Source organism: Lynx canadensis, chromosome D1 (assembly GCF_007474595.2).
Source record: "Lynx canadensis isolate LIC74 chromosome D1, mLynCan4.pri.v2, whole genome shotgun sequence".
In the NCBI taxonomy this organism is placed as follows: domain Eukaryota; kingdom Metazoa; phylum Chordata; class Mammalia; order Carnivora; family Felidae; genus Lynx; species Lynx canadensis.
The window spans coordinates 19,070,775-19,085,384 of record NC_044312.2 but is presented as its reverse complement, the minus strand read 5'-3'; positions in this window follow the sequence as shown (position 1 = coordinate 19,085,384).

Below are 14,610 nucleotides of genomic sequence, written 5' to 3'. Positions count from 1 at the left end.
TGGCTTCATATCACCTCTAACATGTCCACACACTAGAGCATGATGTATATGGGGCCCTCCAGGATCTGCCTACACCTGACATGTCCCTCTACCATAGCACTCAACCTCTCTACCTTGCCTTCTCCCTGTTAGACTGTGCGGCCCCTGAGGGTAGAGATCATAACTTAGTAAACTTTAATCTTTAGTACCTATTAGAAGCCCAGTGAATGCTTCGGCAATTCTAAATAAATGAGCAAATTGACCCTGCGCTAACACTGTCCACGAGCCAAGAGGGCAAAGTCAAGAGAAGTGAACTTTAGTTTTTGGATGATCTGAAGCACTCATGGGCACACCCTTCCCTTCTGGGGGGGACTATAGGCCATGGCAGGGAAGGCCAGTCTGCAACAGTGACCATGAAATAAAGGAGTTTCAGTTTTTTCCTCCACAAATCAGAAATCAGAAGCTATGATCCCGTCTAAAGTGCTCTCCTTGGGAGGCTCTGTGTAGATGCCAAAAACAGCTGCATTTGCTCAACGGGTCTTTTTCAGAATTGTGGTCAGAATCAGTTTATATGCCATAAGTGAAAACCAGTCTAATTTCTTTACAGGCACATTATTTCCAAAACAACATTTCCTTGGCTTGATTGCCCCCATCGTCATTGGACATAACTTCGGGGCAAGTTTTAGTAGCTTCCAACAACAAATCCTCCCTCTGAGGATGAAAATGTGCCACGTTTGAAGATACTTGCAGGAGAGTGCCAATAGAGTCCACACATAATTCTAAAGAAGAGTTCCAAACATGCTTTGAGCACATTTTATTTTATTTGTTTGTTTATTTATTTATTTATTTATTTTAAGTTCAAGTTAGTTAACGTATAGTGTAGTATCAGTTTCCGGAGTAAAATTTCACGATTCATCACTTACATACAACAGCCAGCGTCGAGCACTTTTGCATTATGTTGGAAATAAGCGTAAATCAATCAAAGAGGGGACTCTGAAGGCAGTAGGAGTGCTTTAGGATTATGTATTCTAATGCACTACGGAACACTCACCAGCACTTAGTGTTTACTGTAACCATGCAGCTGTGTCCGTGTGTGTGCACCCCTGTGTGTGTGTGTGTGTGTGTGTGTGTGTATTCTCATTGAATCGTCCCAATGACTGTATGAAAGTAACAGCAATAATAATAGCTTTCATTGAATGCTTCCTACAGGTCAGGTGCTGTGCTAAGGGTTATTTCATTTTCACTCCCATTTTACAGACAAGAAAATTGAGGTGTAGAGAGAAGTTAAGTAACTTGCTAACGGCCACAGAGCCAGTAAAAGAATAGATTCATGTACAGATTTGTCTGACTTGTTCTTCATCACTCTGATATATGCTGTTAGAAGCGGTGCTCTTAACCACTATGATATCCAGCATTTTTATTAAAGTATCAGTGATAAATGTAATATATCATATGTCAGTGTGTGTGTGTGTGTGTATAGGATATAGATAAATATCCATCCTAACTCATATTCCTTTTTAATCAAAACATTGCCTAGTTCAGGGCTCAATAAATCCTCGCTGAGTTTATAGACCTATGTCAGTGACAGTGGTCCAACCAAGGCCAAGAACAAGGACAAATAAGAACAAAAGGCCAAAAGGATACGAGACAGTTCAGTTCATCTAATCTCCCGAAGAAAGCCATGCTCATAGGACAGAGCGGTGGGAGTCAGAGAAAGTGCCTGGAGGGCCTCACGCTGCTGTAGCGTGTGGCTTTGCGATTTGTCGTCTACTTCCGTCCAAGCGAGCCCCTGCAGGGTCCTGGGCCTCAGTCACTCCACCCATGCCTCAGAAATGGGTACGTTCACCTCTCCTCTCCAGCCTTCCCCTATGAATATTTATAAAGGGCTCTGGAATCCTGGTATCCCATAAAAATGCAAAGTACAATTATTATTAATGATACAGTTAGCAAGAAGGACATTTGTTATTTCTACTCAATTGGTTTCCCCCGGGAGCAGAAACAGCTTTTTTTTTTTTTTTTTGACATAGTATTAATATGCCGGCTTTGCAACCTTGATCATCTGTCATTTTCTTTTTGAGAAAGTTGTGCCACTGCTTCAGGCAGCACCCTTTGCAATATGGCGCCATCCGAGCGCAAGTTGCTTCATGGTTTAGATGAGACTATGGATCTTTATTGATTTCTGGTATCAGGAAACAATTTATGTAGGATCAAGGCAGTTAGCTACAAGACTTCCTTTCTTGCCTGGTAGTCACTAGTTGAGCAGGCAGCCTTAGCTCATAATCTAGTTTATTTTCCCCCATCTATTCACCTGGAAGTAAGTGATTTTTTTAAGGCAGAGAGGAGAACACATTTCCTTATGTAAGCACGTTTCTGCCAGCTCCTAATCACCATTGTGTCTTAGACAGGCTAGGGAGCAGCCGAAAGCAGGGAGCCTTTCCACTTCCGGGCACCACACTTGTATTTTCAGAGTTTACGAAAAATACTGCAACCGATTTGGGATTTCCTGTAACGATCCACTTCCTCTAATAATCAGAATTGATCCAACGTGGATTTCAGAGACAAAAGGGCTCTCTGCAATATCTCGTTTCCTATGCCCTTCAGAAACTACCTTGGCTTTCTTTCTGCCCCCATCCCCCTCTCCCGCCCTCCCTCAAGCCCCCCACCCCGCCTTCCCCTCCTTCTTAAGAAGACTTTCCCAGGTCCCTCTGGCTGTGGTTGACGACATTGGCTCCTGTCCCATGCTTCAACAAAGACCTGGCATTCCAGCTGTCTGCGTCTAATCTCCAGTGTCAGCTCTCGTTAATGTGTGAGCGTGAAATCAGAGGGGGCAGAGCTGCATGGAATATTAAAACCATGATCAGCATTCCACTGAAACGCTGAGAGTCTGTGAGCACATTAGAGGAGGCTGTCAATCACGGCTTCGCATTAATAAAAGAAAAGATTTCTATCAGAGGAAAGTACAATCAGTGAATCGCTGAGCTAAATTAGCATTTTTTCAATTGGAGATCGAAGTTGATTTATTGTTCTACCACGACATTAATGTAACTATGTGCTTGACCTGCTAAGGCAGCTAATTTTTCATTTAAATGGTTTCTTTCCTTCCCGGTGCAAAGGCTGCAATCATATTTCAAGTTTGCAGAGTGATCAGAAAAGTCATGGAATGCTGCAGAAATGTCTTAGGGCGGCCTTCCCTTCCCCTCCCACTCCTTCCTTTCCTTTTTCCAACTCCAGCGCCTTCCTCCTCCCCTCCCCTTCCCCCCTAACCTCATGGCTGGTGGTCAAGGTCACAGAGGAAGAGTAATCTCAAAGCCACCAACTTCAAAGCCGCCATCAAAGAAGCCCTACGAAGCCACTGAATTAAAAGGGAATGGGGGAGGGAGGGCTGTGGGTACCAGCGTTCCTGTCTACAAGAAAGGGCCCTTTAACTGCCCCATTGGTTCAGCCCAACCGGGGTGCCCTAGGCCCACTTCTCCCCTGCCAGTTTCTTGTTCCGTGTTTCTCCTCCTCCACCCCAGCCCCTCCACCCCCGCACACACATCGCCCCAAGATAATATACATTTCCAATTAGCAGAGCACATTCTAGTCATGTTCTCTTTTACTGCCCTAACTATCTTCCTTTTGCTAAAAAGCTGGGCTGTCATTAATGAAATCCTGCCGTTCTGTTAATCCGAGATACAATGCTTCTTTTCTCTCTGGGACTCTCCCTACCATAAAAACTACAGTTACTCAGCTCCCTTCTTCTGTTTTAGATGCCTTGTCATTTGTCTTTCGTTTCATACCTGATGTGGCACAGTAGCAGATTGAAGTTCCTGGACGTAGAGGGAAGGGATGCGATTATATACGTCTCCCAAAGCCCCGTTTGCAAAGGCAGCTGCCAGCGTGTGTGTGTGTGTGTGTGTGTGCACGCGTGCGTGTTCGCGGTGTACCCAAAGCACATTGATTTTAATCCCTGGTAGTGATGATACATCTTAGGGTACTTTGGTAGCCCTCCTTTGAGCAAGCTTGTTAGATTTTAAACTAGTTGGGAGTGCTGGAAGAACCGTGATTCGTTAGCCTTCAGCCTTTCTCTGAAACGCCTCTGATGAATTCATTCATTGTATCCCACGGTGAGAAAAAAGCAGGCAGTGGCAAGTGGGTGTTGCAAGTGGGACTGACATTTGCCACCCTTTACCCACGTTAAGTGCTACTTCTCCAACAAAACGCACATTGAACCGATAGCTAGTATTTCTATGTTATCTTTCTTCCTCCCACCCCTAAACATCCAGCTTCTGAAATGGCAAACGGTAATTTTCTGTATTGGGGGGAGACACGAGGGCATTAGATCTGAGGGACGTGAGGATGCGAGGCTAACGACCGAACCAGTCACTGCACCCAGGGCTGCCTGTGGACCGATGAGGTGGAGAATAGCCCCCCACCTTCCACCCCTATGGCCTCTAAGACAGATGGAGTCACCCGAAGGGTCAGTGGAATAGAGGAAACTTTCCCTCCCGCGTCCGTCACAATTGCACCTAATTGGCCTCCCTCGGTCAGCTAAGAGACATGGAATGAATGGTCAGGAGGCTGCTCTTTGCTCTGACCCAGTGAGAGGGCCTCTAAACGGGTCAAAGGTGAGAGTCTTGGCAAATGACTGCTTAGCTGGATTCTGGAGACAAGCACACTTGTTACTTCTCACCTGCCGCCATTTTGTCCATGTCGCTCACCCTCGGCTCATCTTTTACTCCATTTAGGAAGTAACCCCATGTCTCCCTCGTATTGGTTTTCACTCAGATCAACCGCCCTAAAAAAGAAGTGTGCATTTCGTTCTCCAAAGGCAATGAGAAAAAGCTTCACCATAAGGCACACTAGCTGTCTCTCCTGGATGGTTTCCACAGTGGTTCTGTACCAAGAGTCAATGTCAGTTGATCAGGGTTCCCTCTGTCGCCTGACAATCCATGTTCATTAGTCAAGAGGTGGTGTCAGAGCACGATGCTCCCAAGTTTCCCACCTGCAGGGCAATCCAATTCAAAGCCTCCCGAAGGCCCCAGATGCAAAGCTCAATTATTTCCTGCACTCACTATTTCCACGGTCACTTGCTCGCCAAGCATAACGCATCTCTCCTTTACATGAATATCTTCTGAATACTTTTATTCATGAGCTACGGCCCTGCAGATGACTTTGGTCACTCCTGGTTCACTAATGCACAAAATAGAACCCCAGCCCCTGGACGAGATAATGCAGACATTTATTCAGCCACTGCGCCCCCCCACCCCGGCCCCTTCCCCGGCTTGCAATGGGCTGTAAACCCAGCAAGCAACATAAGCCCCAAAGGCTAGGAGGGACCACGTTGGGAAGAAGCCATGTTTTTTAGGCCAGAAAACACAGGAAGGGGATTAATCTGGTAGTAGGGGCAGACTTTACAGAAGATAGCCAGACCACCTAAGACACTATAGTCAAAGAGCATGGTTTAAACAATTCTTAGCTCTGGAGACCCAGCCCTCTGGCCACTTGGCAGGAGGGGAGGACAAAGAATGGGATCCTGAGATTAGCCCATTCAACACAAGAGCCCAATAACGCAGGTCCACCCCGGGAGAAAAGAATGCTGTTGCGAGGAAGGCAACGGCAGAGGCCTGCCCCCAGCTGGGCTTTGGGGAAAAGACTCAGTCTTCAGGGAAAATGGAGCTGCTACCAGAATAGGGGTGCAAAGACTGAGGAGCAGACCCAAAGCAGCGGCCCCAGCCTGAGAAACTTCTCTTAGAAAAGGGATCATGATAGTACTACCCCATAGGGCTACAGTGAGGATTGAGTGATTCCATGTCTAGATCTAGATTTTGTGTGTGTGTGTGTGTGTGTGTATAACCACACCTGGCACACTGAAAGCCACCATCGAAGTGCTCAGGGCTCATCCCAGGTGGTTCAGATTCAATTGGCCATGAAGGCCTTTTTTTTTTTAAAGTCGACTTTTATTTTATTTTTTTTAATGTTTATTTATTTTTGAGACAGAGAGAGACAGAGCATGAACAGGGGAGGGTCAGAGAGAGAGGGAGTCACAGAATCCGAAGCAGGCTCCAGGCTCCGAGCTGTCAACCCAGAGCCCGACGCGGGCTCGAACTCACGGATCATGACCTGAGCTGAAGTCGGACACTTAACCGACTGAGCCACCCAGGCGCCCCTGAAGGCCTTTTTTAAAGAAAAAAAAAATAGAATAGAGCAAACACTTGTTACGACTGCTCATATAGGGTGCTAGATACTTCCATGTTGTTTATTGAACTCAGATCTCACCACGTTCACGTGGGCATCACAGCAACCCCGTGAGGGGCGCATGATCACCTCTCCTTTTCAGGTTGAGGCAATAGACAATTAGGGAAGTTGAGTACCATCTTCCGGGTAAGATATCCAACGGTGGTAAAAATAGCGAAACTCAAATTCTGGGCTTTAACTTCAAATGACTTACTTTTCAAAAATGCTAGGAGGTCTCCAAGTACCTGTCTCCAGGCAGTAGGTTTTTGTGAAATTGAGCCTCAAAGGATTCAGATAAATCTGATATGAAAGTACTGTCAGAGTACAATGCCACAGTAGGCTCCAGGGAGGAATTATTTCGTCTGGAGAATCACAACTAATAATCAGCCTCTCTGACCACGTAGTAAGTGCCATCCAACGTTCCAAGTCATTCCGTGGATTAACATATTTCATCCTCACACCCACCTCATAAAAGATGTTCTATTATTATACCCATTTTGAAAGATGAGAAAACCCAGGCACAAATATATTAAATACAGAGCAACACGGTTAGTGAACGGCAGGGCCAGGATTTGGAGCCGGCCATATCTGGACTTCGAATCCCATGCTCTTCGCCACCATACTAAACACTACCCTGGAGGAGAATGTAGGACAATTCCTTGTCCCTATTCTAGTTCAGTAATAAGTTCTGAGAAAGGCACACGGAGCCCTGCAGCTGTATTCGAACCCAAAGAGATTTTCAGTGCAAAAAGAAAAAGAAAACAAAAATACAAACTTAATGGTGAGACTCCCTTTCATGAGGTTTTAGGCCACCAACACACTTTCTCTGGTTAGAATTTTCCCACGACGAGGGAAGAGTGGGTCCTCTAAGCTGTGGTGAGGTGGGAAAAAATCAAGGCAGGAGAGATATGGCGGGCCGAAGGCACTTGCTTTGCAGCCCTCCTGTGCCACTTCGGAGGACAAGCACGGAGCTGTAGGAGCACTGGAGAAAAGGATTACTTCTCACCGTGGTGGGGAATGGGAAAGATGAGAAAGAAACGCTCCCTTAGCTGGCCCTTAAGGAACGGCAGGATTTCCGTAGGGAGACAGTAGAGTCAAGTACATCCCAGGCTGAGGGGCATGTCACGGTGTCTCTGGCAAAAGCAGAGCAGCTAGGAGCTCCTAAAAGACAGGATGTGCATGTGGCTTGTCTCTGCCATGCCTGGGTCACAGCAGGTGCACAACAAACGTTGAAAGAATCGGATGGGTGATGCTTCCATGCTTCCACGGATGAGCGAAATCAAAGTGCACGCGGTGTCCACATCACAGCAAGTAATCCGGTACGGCTGACACTGGTGTGCCAGTGTGTGTCTACTGGTCCTGGAGAGTAGTTTCCACAATGAGCAAATCTGTTCCTGGTCGTCCCTGTCTCCCGTCTCTCGCCATGCCATGGCATCGTCGCGACGTGTGAGAGATTTGTTTGGAGTGGGGGAAGCATATTTTTGTTTGCATTTGCTTAGCACGTTGCTGTCGCACATTTTGCTATGAGATGTAAAGTCATCTGCATGCACCGGTTGTACAGTTAGAGAAAAGTCAAAACAAGCATCAGCCGGGTTGTCAGCCACATGGCCTAGGCAGATTGTCATACTCTTTTGCCCATGATCCGTGCCACCTTATCTCTCCTCTTCTCCCACTCTCTTCCTCATTCCTGAATCCCCACACCTACATATATATCCTTAACTTCCAAGCTTTAATTTCTAATTGGCCTAAGTATGTAGCAGGCAGCATCTACGCAGACAGCACATCCAAATCCACGAGGAAGGCAATGCCCACCCCCTACACACCTCTGGTCTCGCCGAACAAACTTGGCATCAGTCTCGACTGCAAGTAGGTTGTGTTGAGAACTCTCAGGAAACCATCCCACCCTGCATTATAGTATCTCCTGAAGAAGGAATTTAGCAGTGTGCACAGGCATCCCAAGTTAGAAGGGGGTGAGCCTATCCAGAAGGTCCACATCAAGATTATTAATGTCCCAAAGAGCACAGGTTCATGTTACCAGTAGAGACAGCTGTGATCCAGAGGGGAAAGAGCTAAACATTTGGAATCAGGAGACATTTTGAGGGCCCAGCCTGTGAATTTGGGGTAAACCACTTGAGTTTAACAAACTCGTTGGCAAAGTAAAAACAACGATACCTATCTCATCATAAGGTTGAAGCAAAGACCATCGGCACTCATTCATTTATTCAATAAATCTTCAGCTGGTGCCCATTCAGTTAGTGTTTTGAGATAGAATAAATAGCAGAGTAGAGTTGGTTCCCACTCTCACAGAACTTTAAGCCTACACGAAGGACGGTTTCTCAGCAGATGTAATAATTGCTATGCAAGAGATGTATGGGTGCTTGGAAGGGTCCATTAGCCAAGAGGGAAAAGAGCTCTATGTGTGTGAAGGCTCTATGCACACCAAAAGCATGATGTATCCACAGAAATAGAAGCCACGGATGGCTGGAGGATCACGGGTGGCATGTGAAAGAGCATAGTACATAGAAAATGACGGTACATATAAAAGGATTACATTCTAATAGAGACAATACCTTTCGTAAAAGGTCATTTCTGATGACGCTCCTGGCAGATTAGGCAAAAAAGATGTTTAGAGGCAAGAGGAAACCATTTTTACTTCTTCTCCAGTCTCGTCTTATAAGCAATCATCTATTTTATCCGAGGCTATTTTATCTATTTTATCTATTTTTTAATCTATTATCTATTTTATCTATTATTCGAGGCTAGATCCACCAAAGAACATAGAGCAGGAACATCCATCCCGCCTAGAAGAGTGATAAACAGGAAAGCTTGAGCCAGTGCTCCGTGCCTTTTAGATGCCCTCTGGCAGTATTCAGGCCAACCACCCCCAAGTTCACGGGTTGGAAGATTTTATTCCAAATAGATGTTACTGCTGCCATATCAAGGTCATGCCATCCAAGTGTGCTCATAGTTGTCCATTTCCTTTTCCTTTTGAAACGTTGGCCCTACATGAATAGATCTGGTCACACACTACACACAAGGACGCTTAAAAAGCCGTACATCAGTAGTGATACGGAAGTCCCCCTGGCCTCAGGAAGGTCAAGACTGTAACAGATGGGCATCATAGGCTTTGGCCATCCCTGGGTGCTACTGGAAGAGGATCAGGCCTGGATAATGATCTGGGTGTTTAGTAAGCTCTTTGCCACGTCCAAATCCTTTCCACAGAAAAGATTTTCAGGATCTTCTAGGACCCCTGTTACCCGGTTCAGGTGTCTCTTCTGCAATAGCCCTCACAGGTCGTCCGTCAGTGTCTACATGAACACTTCCAATGACTAGAGAGCTTACTGCCTTGTCAAAGAACCCACTCCGTAACTGAACCACAGTTATTCACATTAGCCACCCCACTCATTGCTCTTAGTTCTTCTTTCTGCTAACCCAGAGAGTAAATCTGCCCCTTTATACACCAAGAATCCATTGAGTAATTTTTTTTGTATTGTTGACTCCATGTTAGGTGACACGATTACATGCAAAGACATATAGGACAAGCTTCCTTCTCAAAAGTCTACCATCTAGTGGGCTTGGTACCCTCCTTGTATTAGTTTGCTAGGGTGCCATAACAAAGTACCATAGATTGGGAGGCTTAAACGACAAATATTTATTTTCTCGCAATTCTGGAAAATAGGAGTCCAAGATCATGGTGTCAGTGGGGTTGTTTCTTCTGAGGCCTCTCTCGTTGGCTTGTAGGTACCCTGTGTCTTCCTAGGTCTTTCTTCCCTCTGTGTATGTCTATGTCTTAATCTCCTCTTCTTATAATGACATCAATCATGTTGGATTAAGGCCTACCCTGATGGCATCATATTAGCGTAATTACTTCTTTAAAGACCTTATTTCCAATACAGTCACATTCTGAAGTATTGGGAGTTAGGACTTCAACACATGAGTTCGGCAGGGAGGACACAATTCAGCCAATAACACTGCCTTGTCCTCATGCAACTCTTCAAATATTTAAAAATATACTTTATCTTTAAGGTACACTAAGGTATATGTATATACTTGAAACTTTTTCTTCTTCAGGGTGAACATTCTCAATATCTCTGGTTTTTTATTCTAGTATGTGGCTTCCAGACCCATCACCATTTTTGCTCTTCTCCCACAGAAACATTTATTAATGTATCCACTAACATGTGGGATCTGGTAGGGCAAATGACAGTTGAATTGTATCTCCCCTGACTTGATCTGATAACACTAAATAACTATCAACGTAGTTTTTCATTAGGGGTATGTTTTGGTAACTACCTTGTACGTTAATTCGTGATGACTCTGGGAACAACTAAAATCCTTGAACATTACAGACTATTGTTTTTCATATGAGCCTCTATTTTCAGCATTTGCCTTTTGAAACAAAGGGTAAAATTTGTGTTTGTGAATGGTTGACAAGGATAGGGGCACCAAAGTGTGGAAACAATGTGCTCAGCTTGCCAAACTTCTACTAATGAAACCCTTTGAAGGAAGTGGTTTAATCAGGCAAGAATCTACCTTCTTACATTGTAATTGGGTCCATGTTACTCCATATTGCCATGGAACCAGTTGTCAAATGCCTTGATAAAATTCAAATACATATCTCTATGGCAGCATTCCTCAAAATGGTTCCAAGGAACACTTAATCCTCTGGAATTCTCCAACTGGGGGTGATCAAAAACTTTTCGAAGCAGAATGATTATTCTTCCTTGAAGATGTCTAAGCGACATTGTCATATAAAAGGTTATTAGGTGTTCTAGGGTAAGGAAACTTGTTGAACCTCGGATAACATGTGGCCTCACAAACTTATTTTAGTTTGGAACACTTTTTTTTTGTTTTTGTTTTGTTTGTTTTGTTTTGTTTTGTTTTTGAGAGAGAGAGGGCGCAAGTGAGCAAGGGGGCAGAGAGAGAACGAGAATTCCAGGAGGGGCAAAGGGAGGGAAAGAAGCGGGGTTTGTGTTTTACCCCAAGTGGGGCTTGTGTTCACCCGAAAGGGGGCTTGAGCCCACCTGATGCAGGACTTGAACTCATGAACCGTGAGATCACGACTTGAGCCAAAACCAGATTCTTAATGACTGAGCCACCCAGGCGCACCAAACTTGGAACACTTTTTAAAGTTGATAGCTACTGGGGTGCCTGGTTGGCTCAGTTAGTGAAGCGTCTGACTTTGATTCAGGTCATGACCTCATGGTTTGTGGGTTCAAGCCCCGCATCAGGCTCTGTGCTGACAGCTCAAAGCCTGGAGCCTGCTTTGGATTCTGTGTCTCCCTCTTTCTGCCCCTCCCCTTCTTGTGCTCTCTCTCTCTCTCAAAAACAAGTAAACATAAAAAAAATTGTTTAAATACAGTTGATAGCTATTAATATCGATAGATTTCGTTTCTGTGCAATGTACTTTGGAAAACACCAGTCTATACACTGAGCTAAATTTTACCAAGAGAGTTTTTCTTTTCATAGATTTCATTTAGCTTTCTTATTGCTAAGCAAATGCACAAACATTCCCTCTAAAACCTCTCCCACTATCCTCTAGGCCTTTTTTATTCTATTTGTTTTCTTTTATTTTTATCTTCCCTCCTTTTTGCACACATGTACCGCCTCAGCCGGTTTCCTCAAAAATGTTCAAACAGGGGCGCCTGGGTGGCTCTGTCAGTTAAGCGTCCGTTTCTTGATTTGGGCTCAGGTCATGATCCCGGGGTCATGGGATCAAGCCTCAAATCAGGCTCTGAGCTGAGCATGGAGTCTGCGTAGGATTCTCTCTCTCTCCCCACTTCTGCCCCTCCCCCACTCACACTCTCATGCATTCTCTCTCTCTCTCTCTGTCTCCAAAAAAAAAAAAAAAAAACAAAACAAAACAAAACTTGTCCAAATAGCAGAACATACAGACTAATGGAACGTACCATCAAGAGCATGTACTCTATGTGGGATCTGGAGCAGGGCTAGGTAAGAGGTTGATTAAAGTTTGGAAGATAATCAGATTCATGGGAGCAGCTGGGGTTTGAGCTCAGGCAGAATAGAAAGCAGGGCCAAACTGCTCGTCTGGACCAGGTAGTTGTGGGTAATGAGGAAGAGAGGAAAAGAGGAAATTCTAGTAGCAATGCTTCTTTTAGTATTGGACATCTGCTCTGCACTGGACACTGTGCTCGGCTCTGGACTTTGCAAGGGAATAATCTATATTTCCTTAGAAGAGTTCATTGTCCAGGTGCCTGGGTGGCTCAGTTGGTTAAGCATCCAACTCTTCATTTTAGCTCAGGTCATGGTCTCATGGTTCATGAGTTCGAGCCCCGCATTGGGCTCTGTGTTGACAGCTCAGAGACTGCCTGGGATTCTCTGTCTCCCTCTCTCTCTCTCTCAAAATCAAATAAACATTTTTTAAAAAAAAAAAAGAGTATATGGTCCCATGGGAGAGATGATCAGGTAAACAAATAATTAGGAGTCAGTGTATAAATGTTATAATAAAGGCAGGTTTAAGATGTTATTGAGGCAAAGGAAACAAATCATTAACTCTGCCCAGAGCGTCTCAGTTTTGTCTCCATCATAAGCCTTAGTACTACCTATACAGGGGAGTTGATATTATACAGATGACAGAGATTCCATCAGAAAGGATGAGGGACTGACATTAACCAGTGGAGGGCACGCAAGCCTCCCACCCAAGCCGTGTCTGAGTCAGGGCGAGTCAGCAAACATAGAATCAAGGAGGTATCAAAGACGATATCACAGAGCCAGTTTAAATAGGGCTTCTTGCTTTGATGGCTCTGCGTAGTAATTTTGGTCAGTTAACTGCCGGTGGTTGGTACCTTCACACCTATGACTCTCAACAATCCTGAAAGTTCCTTACATTGCCCCAATTTGTACACGAGAAAATTGACAGTCAATGAGGCTAAGTCGCGCATACGAAGTCCTATGGCAAGTGGGAGAAAAGGGAATTTAACTCCCCGCTTCTTCAGACATCAAGTCTGGTGTTTTTTATGAGAAAATTCCGAAGAGTATAAAAGAGATATCAGAGGAAAACCCTATTTAGTAATATTCCCAAAGGTAGATGATGAGAAGGGGGGGAGCCAGGAAAAGTAGCATGTAAATAATTCATAAACTGGAGAGTGAAGAAGGTACTGCGTGAGGACTTTTTCTTCCTGAAAGCTTGAAATAATTTAAGGGCAAGACATAGCCCAGTAATAACCCCAAAAGTAAAAAGCATCGCTGCCTTTATTTTATACATGAGAAACCGGAGGAAAAAAGAAAAAGAAAAAAGAAAAAAAAAAGTGGATTGTTCCAAAGATGTTTCCCAGGCTGCAGATAAAGCTCCTTCTGCTCCCCGTCAGACAGGGGGGCCCCACTCCTGTGCGGCTTCACCATGCAGGGGCCACCAGGGTCCCACTCACCTGCCGTGACTCACTGTGTGGATGTCCTCTCCCACCCAGAGCTGTGTGCTCAGTTGAAGAAAAGAGAAGACATTTCTCCAAAAGAAGTTCTCCTTTCCACCATGCCACTTTTGAAAGCAAGGAGAAACCAGGATGGGATGACTGTTCTTGACATCCCTATCTCAGTCAAGTTCTTTATATCATACCATCAAGAAGGATCTAAAAAAGGAGGGAGAACACACAATAGGGGTGATAATGTGACCTTTCCCAGCCTCTTGCCTCCTCATCTTCCTCGACCTCTCACAAATCCCTTACTTCCTTTCTTGATCACCTTTCTGCTCGTTGTTTCAGGGATTTCTACCAGAGAACGATCGAGCGTCTGCTGAGAGAATCAGTGGACTAGATTTCTTCTGTTTTTTATAACATGAAGGAAGGAGCTTAATATACACCAGGCCCTAGGGAACCCCACTCAATAGACTGTGCATCAGAGAACTTTCCAAAGACTGCTTTGGAGGATGTTTTCCATCCTACCGGATTATTCTTTGATCAACTAACCAATTGCTAATGTCTATTTCATGTCTTAATGGCTTCTTGCTGTTGACCCAGGTTTGTTCTTTCTTTCATTTTATTGAACGCTTTCTGTAAGACAAGTTGTTATCCAAAGCTGTGCTGCCGTGTGACTTCCTCTCATCGGAGGTCAGCAGGCAGTATCTGATCAATTGCTCAGAGAGGTTCATAGGAGGTCTTGCTCTAGTGACGTGGCCAGAACATTCTGCAAGGAAATTTTTTTTAAAAAAATCAACGTTCTTCCTCCTTAAATATGGTCCAGTCTAGTCCAATTGTTTGGCTTTACAACTCACGGAATCTAGGAAAAGGTGGTTTCTGTGGACAACTCTTGGAGATGTAAATACACTTGAGTATAGAGGCCCCTAGAAAGACACAAGGTAATCCTGTCAAGAGGTATTTCTTGAACTCGAATAATGTCTGGACGTCTTTTTAGAGAAAAAAAATTCTCATGGAGATCCATGTTGACTCCAATTCTTTTCAG